We start from the raw sequence: 16,898 nt of genomic DNA, 5'->3' as shown, positions 1-16,898 counted from the left end.
ACAAAGGCCAGCATCTGGCAGCAGATTCTCGCAGCGTTTGGGCCAAATTCCATTCTTCTGGCTGCACTCGGGGAAGAGCACTCACCTGCATGGCCTGGATATTTCCCATACCCCTCACACTGAGCAGTAAATCAACTGCCGGCGGTGCGAGTAGCAACTGCCATGAGTCAGCCGAAAGTTGCTGCCTGTCAGCGCACAAATCTTGGCCAGCTACGAACCCGGAGAACTTCAGCTCCTCGAAATGGTAATAAAATGAATGTTTCTTGGCGGGGTAGAGAGTCCTGTAATTCGGTTTGCAGTGCAACATTTCTGGCACTTATTATACTCTGCAAAGATGTACGAGAGCGGGTAAATAGGGAATGTGTTTTCTTGCGAGAATATTATTTGTGGAAATGCAAGTCTAAGATTTCATTTATTTTCTATTGATTAAATATAGGCACAAGTTAAACCCATTCAAGCTAAATATAAATATCCCTGAATTTATTTCGGGCTTCCTGCGTACTTCGGCTTAATTTAAATTGGCTTAAGTCTGATTTTACAAGGAGAAATGCCAAAAATAATTTTCAAGGGCATTTCAGCTTCGATGTAAGCGGCTTAGTACACACCAGAAATACGTTATGCATAAAGTTTCTTCTTTAAATGGCCAGTGGAAGAACTTTTGAAAACGGCCGGCGGCTGTTGGCCAGAACCGACTGGGCCCGTGACTGATGGCCAAGACTTGGTAATGGATTACAGAAATATGAAAAACGTGCCGACAGTAAAGAGACCCTTTGACTTCCAAGGCTGGACTGGACACCTGTCCGGCAGCATAAACATACATACATTAACATACTTAATATATGTACACAAATTACCGACTGAATTTGGCCAATAAATGCCAAGCAAAATTTACATTATTCCGTAGTCCATTTATATTTATAATCCTAACAGGGCAGCCAGTGCTATGTGTGTATAAAGATGTCTAGCCAGAGTATACAGAAGGGGTCGTAAAGTTTAAAAATACATTTAATTCGATTAAAAGCAAAGAGTTGAAGGCAAGAAGAACTAAAGAACTCTAAGATTTTGGATTCTGAATATAATATTATATTTTGAATTGAACTTTATCTTGAATTTAACAGATTTTTGTGGAAGATATTAAACGGAAGCTTAATCTATATCCAAGAAGTAAGAAAAACAATCGTAATATAAAATTTTATATAAATTTCTATTACTAATCCGAAAATTACAAAATGTATAAAACAAAACTGTCTTCGATCTGTATCTATAATTGAATTCATCTAGAATTTATTTATATTAAGCAGGTGACAAGCTTGGCAACATAAATACGTGTGTGTATCTTAGTGGCTCTCCTCAATCTGGGCCAAAGTACACACTCTGTGAAATATCAACTAGCCAGAGGAGGTTCTTGTTTGCATTCGGGTTATGTTTGCGGTTGCTTTTTGAAAGCACATCCAGCTTCGAAACGAGAGCATCCTGTGGAAAGTGGCAGGCAGTTGGGGAGGCGGATGCGGATACGGACTCTGGCTAATGAATTATTCAGGCGGGTCGTTAGCTGAGCACAATCCCACACGACTCTCTGCCTAATTACGCTGGCGAACTGCGAGGCCGGACAGTAAATAAACGGCGCTCCTGTGGCCAGGACATCTGGTGGACAAAGGGAGGGGGTCTGAATAGATGGACGGATGGCTGAAGAATGCCGGCATATCTCATATACGTATCTCGGCAAACTGAGACTGACTGTAATCTGTTCACAGAGATAGTTGCATGTCCACCCATATGCATTATGCATGAGTTCAGTGCTCCGCATTCAGAGAAGTCTGTCCAGGACTCCGAGAAACACTCTGTAAGCGAGAGAGAAACTTTTATTTAACAGCTCTATTTGCTTTTTTATTCCTTTCTTGTAGCACTAAAAGCAAAAAATAAGACGTTTTTACAACTATTTATATTTAATTTAATTTAACTTACATAACAACATAAAATAAAGTTGAATTCATACAAGGTCGCTTTTAGTTTTTGGTGTACACTTTTGCATTTGTGTTTTAGTTATATACGGATTGTAAAATTAAAATATAATGGATTAACTGAAAAACTCCGATTTAATGCAATATTATTTCTATACAAAAAAGAAATTTGAATTTTGTAGTAAATGTCTTTTCTCTCTGTGCAACTGTCCCTGTCTCTTAATGGCAAATGGTTGCAAAAAGTTCCCTGTGACTTCGATCCCGAACAATGTTAGCCAGACTGCAACTGATAACTGCTGGAAAGTTTGCAGACCAAAAGTGTTAGGCACAAACTTTTCAGCTTTTATTTAGATCAAATTGCAACAATTTGAAACACTCACCGCAGTAAGTTTTCTGCCACACCCATGATGCCACATTTCAAAACCAATGACAACCGCAGAAATTGCGAATGGTTTAATGGAAATAAAATTCTTCGTTCGCTTTTGGGCAGGGGTTGAATAAATATGTTGGCTAATATATAAAATTTAAGGCATGGAAATTTCTTGTAAGAAAATTACAATTCATTTTCAACTAATTGAAGTCTCAAATTATTTAATTTGAACTTAATTAAGAGTTTGTAAACATAATTGATATCTTTTCTTTCTCGTTATATAAAAAAATACTGAAAGTAAAAATGATTTGTTTTGTGATGGATTAAAATTATATAAAAAATATTTCGTACAGAGTGTTCCACAATTATTTCGTTTGCATACGAATACGAATATATATTATAGACGACCTCGATTCGAAAATTATTTAAATTGCAAACATGTTTCGGTTAAAGGTTTGCAAGTGCGGAGAAGATTTTTCCCCCACTATATGAAAAAGAGATATATTGTTCTTCAGGCCAAATTGTGCACTGCTATGATTGCTTCTCGTTAACCTTTTACGCATTTTGTTTTATTCTCCGAACCGAATTTGAATTCGGAATCCGCATTTGGAGTGAATTGAGCTGCATTTTCCATTTTCCAGGCACCGCTCCCCCCTTCCAATCAATCACACTAAAAGTGCATAATGGTGTTGTAAAATCAAAGAGTCTGATTAAACCGATACTAAAGCGATACCAAGGGCATAAATATCGAGAGTATGGCAAACATGCCACGCCCACAGTCATTCCGTGTGTGGATTTAACGGCTACAATAACAAGGACTTTGGCTGCTTATCAGACAGACACTCACACCCTCGCATGGGGGGAATAACATTATTTCAATATGTACTTACACTCGATGTGAAATGCTTTCGGCATTGCCTGGCCATAAAAAAAATTATTGCCCAACATTTACTTGTTCACGCGATCGTCGCAGTCCTCGAAATCGGGGATTTTAAGTGTTTTGAAACATGTGTTCCCTCTTTCAACGTTTCAAAGGGAGTTTAATGCATACGTCACACAGAGAGGCTAAGTAAAAGAGGTTTTTCCAACTTTATTATAATAAAAAATAATTCTAAAAAAATTCTAATATATTTTTTGTAGTGACTTATTATGCATTTATTAGGCCAACTTAACTTGTGCCCTTCTGCATATTCATTCAATGTAAGCCCTTGTGTCCGCGCCTCTGGCCACCAAGGATACTTGAGTTCCCGTAACTTGGGGCACTTAAGGCTAGGTATATCAAATCGTATTTATGCTGTCGGCAGATGCTGAATAAGCCAACTTGAATGACAGACAGATAGATACATGTGCTGCGAGTGTGTGTGTGTGCCTGTGCGGAAATAAATGTGTTTAATGAAGTTCCCTTTGGCCAAATGGCACAACTGGAAGTCTCTAATTGATGCCTGAATACGTTTCTTTCCCGCCTTCTCGTCTTCATGGGATAATCGATAGTGTGGCAGATGCCGCAAGGATTTACCCACAGATTTTCAATTTATCTGATTGGTTTGAATTTGGCTATAGAACAGCTTAATTGAGAAATCTGCAAGTTGGGTTTCTGGTAAAATCATTGAAAGCCGAAAGAAACCTTTGAAATTTAAGTGATTGATTAAGATTTTGTGGAAAGCTACAGAAAAGGGAACTTTAAATAAACAGATACGAGACGTTCTAAGAAACGAAAAGGAAACGAATATAGTATTACAATTTCTAGATTCTACTAACTAAAGACTAAATATGGTTAATTAATATTTCTTGTATAAGTTTCAAGTTTCGTACGTCTTCCTACCATTTACTCAGCCAAAGAATATATTATGTGGTATATCTGTAGCTGTGGCATTGGCCCACAAATCGACTGATAAAGCTAATGTAACCAATGCAATTACGTCTTCATTTTCACACTCAATTCAAAGTGTTTGGGCAGAAAGCCAGCAATTTAATGTGTGGCCTGTGTTTGCCCGCCAGAGTGCTGGAGCCCACATGGTCATCGGCTCTGAACGAATGGCAAACACGACCATTAGTTCCTCAGGAGGCGGAGATGCGGCGATGGGACCCGATCTTGGCCAATTAAGCAATTACGCTAACAAGCTTTATTATGTTGGGTAAGCAGGGCTGAAACCAACAACAATGACGGCGGCCCACCCAGGGAACTAGCCAAGGTGTTGGGCAAACAATTAAAACGGAAAGCGGAAAGGACAACAGCAAGATGGAGTTCTATTTCCGGTGCTAGCCACCTAGAGCGGATTTAAAGTGGACCAGATTAGGTGCTAAGGACAGGCTGCTGGAAATTTATGAGCGAAAAGTTTATTTTCCTGTTCGCCCGCCGGCATAAATTATAGAAAACTAGAGACCGTGCTCCGTCTGCGTCAGGACCCCTTAGGGAGTCGCCTGTCCGCAGAGAAATGCTGGTGGAAGAAAAGAAGGAAAACTTTCGACACATTGAAATTGATGGTCATAAATTTTATTGACTTGTTGTCGGGCTGCCGTCGGACTGGCTGTTCCTCAAAGTGTGCATACATATAAACATGCGTATATTCGTCAGTTTGTTGCCTCTTTTTATGTGGCCAACGATTATGGGGCACCCAGACATGTTGGACTAGACTTAGTTAAACAGTCCCAGCGCTTAACTCACTTGTCCCAAGTGACCCACGACAATTGCCTAGCCCAACAGCAAGGGGTTAAGATGGATATATATATATATATATATGTTCGGCACGTAGGACTCGCTTGGCCGCAGGACTTTCTAACTGACTTGGCAGCCATTCGATTTACACTGGGTCGAGCGCAGCTGATCAAATTAAAAGATTTTCAATATTCATATTGATTGGAGAACAAGTGAAAAGGAAACCATTCTTGTTATTATTATTATTATACTTTCCATTCAATAAGTTCTTGATTTATGGGCCAGAAGTGATTGAATATCGATATAGAAAGCGGGAAATTGATTTACTTCTCGAACTTGTGAAATACAAAGTTTGATTTCTTCCAACTTAAAGGTATAGGTGGTATTTTTTCGAGTGTCCATCTGGCTAATCGAGGGAAAGTGCGTCAGTGTAGCAACTTAATGTCTCCCTTCATTTTGTCTGTCTTTGTTATTGATGAAAATTGTCTATAAAAGAGAGCCCAATTTATGCTCCATTAAATGCCATAAAAGGCGTTTGCCATGACTTATATGAGAGGGACGTGGCTGGCAGTGGTCAGTCAGGTTGGGCAGCTTTAACCAAATGCCCACATGGAGGAGTATATAAACTCGTACATTTAATGAATGCTCGAAGTTTTCCTTTTGATCCCCGACACATACACTCGTAACTTGGCAGAGAACTGAGTCCTGGCCCCGTTCTCCTAGACTCCTGTGTTGACAGCGGAGCTTAGCGCCACTTAATATGAGCCAAAGGCAATATTAACTTGACAGTGGCTCATCCGGCTGTGGAAATGGGATGGGATGTGGCGGGCGTGGCGGTGCTGCCTCCGGGGCTGTCTTCATTAGCTGCTTTATTAACAGTTAATTAAATTTTGTGTTTAATGATTGGCGAGACAAAAGTCAAGGGGGCGGGCGGACCAAAGCTAATATTAAAAATGCTTGCGGCTTGGCATTTATTAAAGTCCCCAAAAAAGGCAATTTCGGCCAAGGGAAACTGCGTTGCCTAGGACGCCGGGCCAACAATTACCAGTTTAATGAAACGAGAAATGCCTTTTATAATAATTGGCCAAGCAAAAATACCAAAACACTGGCTTCGAGTAACAAACAATTTCTGCACGAATAATCTTCGGGAGAATAGAGCAGGAAATTTGTTATTATGGGCCCAGCTGACCCCCTGGCCTTTGGCCTTTGGCTTTTGGCAGGACTCACACAGCACTGACAAGTATGAGTGGGCCACAAAATCCTTTGACGTGCCCTCGTTTCGATTCAAAATAACCAAAATCTAATTACACATTCTGCCCGGCATTTCACGCATATCCTCGGATTGGAATTCAGTCTTTCACTGCTTGATGCGAGTGCCAAATGAGTGCCTATGCTTTTCAAAAGGCTGAAATACATAATTATGCAGCCGAGAGTCTCGAATGACAACCGTGTAAAAATATGAAAAACCAACGGAAAAAAACAGGGAAAAACAAGGCGGACCAACAAACCGAGCTGAGAGGCAGTCGGGCGTGGTAATTGCGTCGGAGTCGGAGTCGGGTGCTAGGAGGTTGTGTGGGAGTACCTGCTATCCGAGGTGGCCGGGTACCCGGGAGTGTCTAGGAGGACTCCACCTGTCAGCAGGTGGCGTTGCCAGGGACTTAAAGGGCGTCGGGAAAAAGTTTGCTTGACTGAAGAGCCTCTGCCTGTCATCGGTGAGCCAGAGACAGGGCTTCTTTTTAGCCATTTCTTAATTTATGTGCGAGCAAAGGCAAACAGAAATCTGAATGGTAAAGAATAAACAATGTTGCCCCATTATGCTGATGGGACGCTGCAAAATGTGTTTCTTAAAGACTTTTTCTTTAATACTCTGCAGTGTGGCTAAAACACATACACACTGTTCCGCTAAGCTGTAGTGAAAACCATAAAAACTTTTATGCCAGGGAGAAGAGAGAAAAATAAACTTTTGGCAAGGGAAATGTGTTACAAAAGCCGGTTAAAACATTATCAAAACAGTGAAAAGGCAAGGGTTTTCTCTCTTCCTGAGTGGCCTAAAAGGCGTGACTGCTTGATGTCCTGGTTAAGGGTATTTAAAGTGTTAAACTTGGCGAGTGTAAGTCGAAAGTTTATGTATAATTTAAGGAAATTAAACACTATTTCTTCGCTGTTTTACGCAACATTATTATATAGATTGGTAGAAAGCTTTTGTAAATAAATTTAATAAATTACATTCTGGAAAATGTCAAATTATATATCGCTCGAAAAATCTCAATTTGGGGCACATAACTCTGCTTTCATGGTATCTCCTCACGAAGCCCCAATGCCTAAAGCTTGTCATGGTCTAAACCTGTCATCGTGAGACAAAAATCCTGACAAATTTCCGGCTCATAATTCATGGGGCCCAGGTAAAAACAAAAATGCGCCACAAGGTAGAAAAATTGAGGGAAAAAAATGTGTCACGAGATGAATTTATTTTTTCCCCTCGCATTTTGTTGTATTCGCAACAACCACAAAGTCGCCATGATTCACCTCATTATATGTTTTTTTTGCAGAGAATTCTAATTAAAGATTGGAAGGAAATCAATCAAATTAAACCAACAATCGTACGGGCAAATCAAGCGATAGAAAAATATAATTAAATGACCGAGTGAAAGTAAAAAGAAAAAAAGGAAGAAAACTTGCGCATTAGCATCATTTTAATCAAGAATGACATCAGGAGTTGCACTTTGTGCTGCGATCTAGATGGGTATCGCATCCAGACAGAGGAACTTCCCTCTGCTCCTGTTTATTTATTCTCTTTTTTTTTGAGGCATCGCTGAGACATCCTGCATGTCATTAAGCCACAGACATCTCATTCTCACAAGCGACAGGGGAAACCATCATTCATTTTCGCCGGGTTTTTCCGTGAATGACAATCAGGCTGAGTGGGCTGTGAAATTGGGTTGATGATGAGCAGACACCGCGATCCAAATCAATCGCTGCTTGGACAGTTTGAGGACGAGCAGCTTTAAAATCAACTACAGTTCAATACCTTAAAACGAGATTGATGGGTGTGTGTGTGGCACTCGTGATGGATGGTCTTCGAATAAGGTTTAATTACCAATTAATTCTGATACATTGGACTTGCTCCAAAATGTATAAACTTTACTCAGATGTTTCGATAAAGTATAACACACATTTTTATAAAAGTGTATACAATATAATTGTTTACTTGTAATTTAGACTTTTAAATGTAATTTAGGAACTCCAAAAGTCCTAGGCTGTAGAAGAATTAAAAAAAACTAGCATGTTAAATTAAAGTTTTTCAGTAAGCAGTGAGGGAAGTAGATGTGAGGTATTTGCATGTGAAACCAGGAATGCCATTTAGTATTATATAGTATATATAAAACACAGCAATTAAAAAATTAAACCAAATTAAAGAAAGAAAGATTGTATGGCTCATCCCAGGTAATATACTCCTTATTTAGACTTCTATTAGATTTACATATATTACAAAATTTTAGGTTTATATACAGCTTTAAAAACGAATCAAATCAGAGAACATCTTAGGAAACTTTTCTGAGTAGATGGGGACATTCATAGTGGGACACATACTCACATTGACCTCACGTAGACATCCACCACGGAATTCTTTAGCAAGGTCTTGGCGAATTTGTAAGGATAAGTTTGGATCATATCCTCTACAATCTCCGCTGCAGTTTCAATGAACTTGGAGTCGATCTGCCGTGGTTCGTTCAGAATGGAAATACTAATCTACATACTAATACTAATACTAATAATAATAATAACTTATTCTAACCGAAAATATGCTCCCATCTTTTAGTGTTAAGAATACATTTTTTAAGTCCAAAATATCGATAGGCTATAATCCACATATTTTTGTTCTCCATAAGATCGACAGCCAAATAAATTTAATTATAACTACATGACAGTTCATAGGAAAATATTGTCGGCAATGTTATGCTATGTCCTTTAGTGTAAACAAACAATGTGCTATTTCTTTTTCACAAACCAATAGCTCCGGCTAGTTCCGCATAATTTCTTATCGGAGGTTCATATTTATTTAATGGCTTCCGGAATTGAGTGAACACTCGCTTTTCCGCATTCTGGCTGGCTCGGTGTTTTGTTTTGATTCGACTGTCCGCCCACAATAACAATCACCGCCCTACGTGCCCGGCATGTCAATGAAGGATATTGGTCCTGGGAACTGGGAACTGGGAAAGCGTTTGTCGTTTGACAATTTCCGACCAGCCAAACTTATATATTATTTAAGCGCGGAAAGTGAATTAAAATTAAATTTTCGGCTTGTTCCCCGCCCGTGCTTAACCCCGCCCGAATGCCCGCTTCAGGCAAATTGCTTTTATAAACTCTCTGACAAACCACAGCCAACGAAAGTCCTTCACGATTCCCCCGGGAGACTTGAGTGTATGTCCTGTAAAGGGGGGGAAATATTTGAGAAATTTAATTTTGTCTAAAATGCGCAAAAGAGACAAAACAAATGTGTAAAAGTCCCCCCGGCAAATAACTGCTATCCGCTTATTGCTCTCATAATATTCTCTAAGTTTAAGTTAATATTTTGAATAATGCCACATCGTTTGAGCGTCTAAGTGACTCGCTGGCCGTCGGATATTTATGACTGCAGATATATCACCGCCACCGCCGAGCAAGATACAGTCCGTGGCTGAAAAAGAAACCTTAGCATACTTTCCAGCGCCCCTCGAAACGATTTTCCATTTTCATCGCTCCTTTTGTCCATTATGGCGTGCAGCGAGGCGTGAAAATGACCGAAAACAAGTTGAAGGAATCAGTGTCGGAAGTGCTTGGTGGGACAACTTTGTTAACCAGGAAATAAAAGGGTTTTCTGCGACAAGAACTCGATTTATCGCAAGTTTGTATTACGATACTGGGAAGCTGAGAAAAGTCAAATGGAAATTTGAAGTGACAGTTATCTTACAAGATATCACTTGTTGAACAAAAAACGTACTATATATCACTAATGGCAAAATAACTAACCCAATTGTCAAGAAAACTAATCAGATTTAGTAACAATATTTTTTACATTTTTTACTTTTCGACTTATCATTCCATTGAAAAATTTGAAAAAATTGTAAGGGCATTTACCTTGATTAAGAATTCAACTCGTATTCTCTGTGACATTGCTATATTTATACCTTGATCCATTGTCTCCACTTAATAACGCGTCTCTGGCTTAAATATTCAGAAATAACTTATAAGCCCGATTTACCCGAAATAGAATTATATTAAAAGTGCATTGCTCTAGGCGGAATATTAAAATAAGCACGTGGCTCAAGAGCTCAGACCTCTCTTGGCCCAGGGACTTATGGACTTGCCACAAGGTCACTGTCCATCACTCCGAGTTGAGTAAGCAGAATTTTCCAAGGAGATTTGCATGGATTTAACCAAGATTGAACTCTGTCGACCCGACCAAAGGGAAGGCCTTTTCCTGGCGGCGGCAAATATTTGCATGCGAGCTGTCCACACACTGACTTGTGAATCCTTTTTTTAGGGTAGAGCACTTCCACGTCCCACTCCCCACTCTCGGGACGATGCTCTCTTTTTGGCTCGCTCTTGTAATGTAAATCTATTTTAATGTATGCAGCAATTAAAAATACATCAGTTTACTTTCGGAGCGCCTTTGACAGCGCCCACTTCCTTAGCCCGGCGCTGGGCCTCGTCCTGGTATTTAATGCGTCATTTCGGGCTCATTAAATTTCATTGCGTTAAATGTTCCCATGTCATGCATACATTGAGTAATTTTTTGCAATATTTAAAACGCTTTTCCTCCTTCGGCATAATTTAAACATCAAATAAAAATAATGAAGTGCCGAGAGGCCTCGGCGCAGCACTGATAACGTTCCATTAAACGGTGATGTCAGTGTGACACCTTCATTTACATAAAGACCGACACGTGTCGGCGACTGTCATTGAACTGTCATCCGATCCCGTTCCGAGTCCCGTCCTCCGATTACGTCCTTCCGTCTCCTCGGCACTTCCTGTTTTGCCTAATTACTCGTACTGCCTGTGCAAAATTCATTAGATGCCCCGACATCCTAATCAGCCGTCGTCCATATCTGTGGGCTAAACTTAGTCCCCATCGCAATTCATTAAAAAGAACATCCTCGTCGAGTTGTCGAGCCGGGGTCCTTGGAATCTGTGCAGCTGTCTGAGTGTGGCATCCGTGGCCTCCTCTTCAGCCACTTGACATATGTACGGGCGGGCGGCCCAGGGTTTGTTTATGTCGCCACCTACGAGTAATTGCGGCCAACTTAAAATACACTCCAGCCAGGAGATGTCGTAAAGGACAATCGCATGTGGCTGCCATTACAAGATATGAGCAATCCGAGGTACAAGCGCTCTGGCTATTAACAACTGTGTCAGGGGACATTCTGTTGGGGGAACTCTCTCTCTGAGCAAATAGAAAGTCTTGCAAAACCTGCAAACTTATTGGTTTTTAAAAGAGCGAAACATAGAAATGAACTGTGTTCATGGGAAGCCCTATTCATGTATTTAAAACATTAATAATCTGATTTGTTTTTATAACTTACTTGTTACAGGTTTGTATTGTGTGTTTTTATGAATGCATACACGCGTACACAAGGTCTATTAATTAATTAAGATTTATTATATCTTATTTAATTTCGATTAAGCTTTGATTTAACATCTATTTCTCTTGTTTGATATTTTAACAAGGTAGGGCTGGAAAAGTTGTTTTTATTTGTAGACTGCAATCCCTTATTGATTTATTTATTCTTTTGTTTTGCTAAACATTTTATTGCTATGCGGTATTGATTCTGCTGATACAACTTTTCGAAACTAACCCATATAAAAATAATGAAAATGAAGAAATGTGCCATGGCGGAAACCCATCTCAGCACAAACACGAACAATGGCAAAGCAATAAAAGCAAACTTTTGTTTTTGTGGGCCACATTTCGGGGGTATCTGGAAACGAAAACTGGCGCAAAAGTACAATCATTAAAATTAATTACATAAGCCTTAATGTGCCGCTGGCAATTAGGGTCCAAACCCATGGAGGTGGACCTCGTTGAACCAGAGATTCTACAATTGCCAACTTCTTCCTGTCAAGAACTCCAATGGTCGACCACAACAAAGCAATTTCTTCACGCACCCAAAAGCACTTTGAAAAATATATTGGTGACTTTGCTTCATATTTAACAAAATTGTTACTCCTTTTATAGTTATTAACTATATATAATTCGATTTTACAAAATAAAAGAAGAATCAAGGATTTGTCATAAAATTGTAAGGCAAACACTAATTCAAATTTAATATGAATAAAGTTATAAATAGAGTTAAAACCTATCATCAATATCATATGTTGTAATTATAATTTTCAGTAAAAAGTAACTTAACTAGGTTAAAATGATACTCAGATACTCATACTGCTCGCCAAATATTTGATCTTTGATCCTATTTCGTCCTGTGCACACCCACACAGTGGAGCCCGCAGAACGCCCACAAAACACACACAATCACAGGCGACCATAATGAATACTTAATAAAGCGACATTCAAGGTGGTCGGACCGTCAGTTGACGACAAACAAAGGCGGTCACCAGGCCAAAGACCATGGCTAAGGCTGCGGGCCAAGTTTACCTTTGTTTGGCTCCGCTTTTTTCACCTCCGCCCGCTTGGAACCTTGGTCCGGTTCAGCCCCTTGTTCGGTGTTTGTATTCTTTTTCTCCTTGTTAGGCGGCAAATTTTATTTCAATTATCAACGCCCAAGCGGGCGCCATTTAGCATTCAAGTTGATTTAATTTGTCAGCGGCAACCTGTCGTTAAAGGCACGCTAGCCAGATGGGACAGGCCGCTTTTTGTTCACATTTATATCGAGCTAAACAATTAAAAAACCAGCTGCTTTTACGCTTTTAAGCAAAAAAATAAATCAAACATTTAAATGGATGGCAAATCCAATTGATTAAAATCGTAAAAACTAACTGCACTTGTTAAAACCCATTTATGGAATACATTTTTTGCAAGAATTTATAGAAATGTGAGCTATGAAAAACTCTTTTTAAACGTTATAAATTTGTTGGGATACTAAAATTCCAATTTAAGATTTCTTTATAATCCATAACGAAATCTCATGGAAGCCCAAAGTGCAAATTGATAGCTTCATCACAATACAAAATCGATACACTGACTGTGTAGGCAGATAACCGAAATTGGTACATTATTTTTGCGGAAAATTCCATGGTTTATTTTGTAATTTTAATTAAAATGTTCAAATGTCAAAGGGGGGGTGGGACAGTGTGAAACCACCAATGGCAATCACAAGGCAAAATATTAAAAATTCAGAACTCACAATCACAAATTATGCTTTTATACCTGTATTTGATATTTTAAATGAGAATTCTTAGAACAAGGCTGTGATTGGGTTTCAAATTTCTTTTTAATTGGATTTGATTTAAATTTATGTACCATAAAATTGGACTAATTTCCGCTTTAGCTTCCACGAATATAATAATAGTTAAATTTTTAAACGAACTTTTATTGATTATTTGTTTTGTTCCTTCATAATTCAATAATTGAGTTGTTAATTACTGAAACAAAAGACACGTGTCACCACTGCGTATACGTAATGTAAATGCACTTTATTGCCCAGGAAAAAAGGTAAGGAGCGTTAACGCTTCGGGCTACAAGTAGTTACTACTAATTAGGACTAACAGGGGGCTGGGTAGAAACAAGGACATGCCAATGACGATGACGACCACACAATGTGAACGTCGATGTCAACAAGGACAGGCAAGCAATGACAGAAGCAGCACAAGCAGGGGCTTGGCTTAAATATATCCTGCCGCCAGGACCAACATGCAATCTGATGCTACTTTAATTAGACAGACGGCTGGAGCCGAAAGATGATTATGATGATTCGGTTCTAGCAATATTTAAGCACGGTAAATATCGGCCAAAGGAATAACCACTTATGCTATGCTTCATTAATATTTTCAGCCTTGCCGGAAATACATGGTGATGATGATATCATCTCCGCGAGATGAAATTTAATAATAATAAAATAAAATATAAGGAACCAAACACTTGTTTTTTTATACCTAATGCTTTTTTCTGTCGTGGCTTTTTGTATAATTTTATTTCTGTTACTGTTATCATTAAATCGAAATATACACCCTGAGCCTTGATGATTGTCTCTGATAAGCTCATTCAAAGGCGATTTGCTATTTGTAGACGTAAGATGGCAAACAAATTGGCATAAGCAGCTTGCGTGGGAAAAGGTATTACGACATCCTAAGGGTACGCATATTCACTAGATGCTACAGATAATTATTTTCCTCCAAAAGTGTGGGCGAAAATTTACAGAAAAATTCATTTGAGTCAATTAAGACAGTCCATCAACCTGTAACTCACTAACTAACTAACTCTTTTCTATTCCTTCTTGTTTTTTACAGATTTTCGAGACGCATTTCTAGGCATTTCCGTGGACGGATTTGTAATTCAAGCCAAAATAATGCAGGGAAATGTCAGCTGGATTTCGGGAGTCCTTGCGTAAGCCACACTGAGTAGGGAGCGGAGGAATGGTTGAGTAGAAAAATGCTGATAAATGCCAAATCAAGTGACAACGATGTGGGAACTGATGCCAGGGAAGGTTGTCTAGCAATTGGCTGAAACAGCAACACAAGTCACAGATATCAAATGTGTGTGTGTATATATATATATATAGAGTAGACGTGGGTGTGCTTGGGCGGGGTTATGGCTTGTGCGGGGGTGTGACTGAGCCTGGGGGCAGATCTGCCTCTTTATACTGCTGTTTTTTGCCGAATTTTCTGCGGCAATTGCCGGGCCATTTCGCATATTTACAATGCCTCGAAGGGTGAATTCACTCGCAGTCTGCCTTTGTCGCTTTCAATTTGTACCTAACAACTGTCAGACATTTGTCGTTTCGGTTTGGCTTTCGCCAGGCGCACGGAATTAAATTTCGTGTGCCAGTTTTTAGCCCAATTGTGTGGAAATATGTCAACGCAAGACTCACTCACTTGCCGCTCCAAAAGCAGGAGAAAAATAATCTTCTTGACTTCAAAAAAGCAAACATTTCCACTGGAGGGGAATGAGTAAGTTGACAGTGATGAGATTTCCACCGGTCCAAAAAAAAACGATTGAAAAAATGGTTGAAAAATTGGCCGCAGGTATTCAATTTAACCGGAAAAGTTTTTAAAATTCCATCCAGCTTAAATCAATGGAAACTTCATCAAAAATGCTACTTCCCCTGCATCTCAGGCTCTCACTCGGGAAAGCCAATAAATTCGATTCAAACGCAATTCGTTTACCTGTGGTATTCAGCTTACTGTATATTATTTTCGCTTAAATATTTAAAAATGAAATGGCAAGTGGAGGGAAAGAGGAAAAACCTAGGCATCGAACGAGATTTGCATATGCATGTGTGTGCATAATAAAATAATTAACTTAACTGCTGGCAGCCGTGCGCATAAAAGTAAAACTATTTTATCACCGAATATTTTATAGCAAATAAAACGTGCTAGGTCTAAGACAGCCAAAGATGGCATATTGTAGTAAGGTTTAAGGTGCTCGACAAGCTTGTAAAGTGTTTCCGAGCATAGACGTAAATATAAAAAGTATATCTAGCCATTAACGCAAATACCTTTAGCTTTAAGATTGTCAGCTAAGCGCATCAAATGCTACAAATAAGCCGAGTTTGGAAATGGGAGGGAAAAATGTAAGCTAAAACCACAAGTACGCAAAATTGTGCTGACCACGAGCCCCGCTTTTGGAAGTTTATGTCTGGCTTGAATTAGGCTTTCAAAAACAAGTCAGTGTGTACTTTTGTGTACTTTTGGTTTTTTTACCTTATCCCCCCGTCGTATACGTAATTACAATTAGTTTAGTTAAGTAGTATTGCTAAGATATATAGAATACTCATGAAACTATCGAAAACTGAAGGTAATTCAAAATGCATTACAGCGGAAAAAGGTCTCAGTTAAGTCCTAGGAAAACCATATAATATATATACATAATGTAATTAATAAGAAACATTTTATGAATTCTTAACTATGATTCAATGTTGGCTGTTGTATCAATGTATTACAAACGAATAAGTATCGGAACACGGAAAGGCATTTTTATATATATATACTATATGGAAAATTATAAGTTTGGGTAGGCTAACGAAATTATAAAATTGTCTTAAGCTAAATTTAAACCAAAAACTAAAGTATGTAGGTAAAACTCAACATAAGATAGGTCATAGTAAACTAAACTAATATGTATTACAAAATTATATCGTCTTAAAAGTAGGTACCCAAAACAAAAGATAAAGTTGTTGATTCAACTACCCACTAGTTAAGGGTTGTGTTTGTAGTCTGTAAAATGTTTTTTCGATTAAGTGGCAGCCATATACAAAATACCAAGCACAAATTAAAGAAAAAATTAAAACAAATAGCAAATGAAATAAACAGATAAATGTGAACATTTTTGAGTTAACAAATATGGAAATTATGTGTTGAAAGAATTACATATACCAAAAATGATACACAAGAGTAAAGATCGTAAATGTATGTATCAGAGAAAATGTTTTAAAATATGGATTACCGACACACGAAATAAATAATGGATGTTGAAATAAAAACAGTTGATGTTTAAATTCGCGGATCTAACTTTTAACTTTCGGGGAATTTATAATTAAAACAAATAGTGTTTAGGCCATGCAACATACATATATGTTGCAATATCTAAACACTCTATAATCGATACAGTATAAAAGTTTATAAAATACGATAGTTCATCAAGTTCAAGAAGTCTTAAAGTGTACCCAAGTTGAAGTCTAAGTAAACTAATTCCAAGGAAAATGGATTGCTCCATCTTCACAGCATGCGGCGGGGCAAAGTTGCCTGTCCTGCTGGC

General features: G+C 38.6%; 1 protein-coding gene across 1 annotated transcript in view; it reads left to right on the top strand.

The window, feature by feature from the left end:
• The window catches only part of sNPF-R (short neuropeptide F receptor), a 33,307-nt gene extending 16,684 nt beyond the window's left edge, over nucleotides 1-16,623 (top strand). The window contains exon 3 of the mRNA XM_086833776.1: nucleotides 14,432-16,623. The gene's annotated coding sequence lies outside the window, so the exon portion shown is untranslated. The remainder of the gene's footprint in view (nucleotides 1-14,431) is intronic.
• Nucleotides 16,624-16,898: the final 275 nt, after the last annotated feature.

This window comes from Drosophila serrata, unplaced genomic scaffold (assembly GCF_035046125.1).
Source record: "Drosophila serrata isolate PLE 108 unplaced genomic scaffold, ASM3504612v1 contig_272, whole genome shotgun sequence".
Lineage (NCBI taxonomy): Eukaryota > Metazoa > Arthropoda > Insecta > Diptera > Drosophilidae > Drosophila > Drosophila serrata.
Note: the sequence above shows the minus strand (reverse complement) of the source record. Positions and strands in the feature narration are given on the sequence as shown.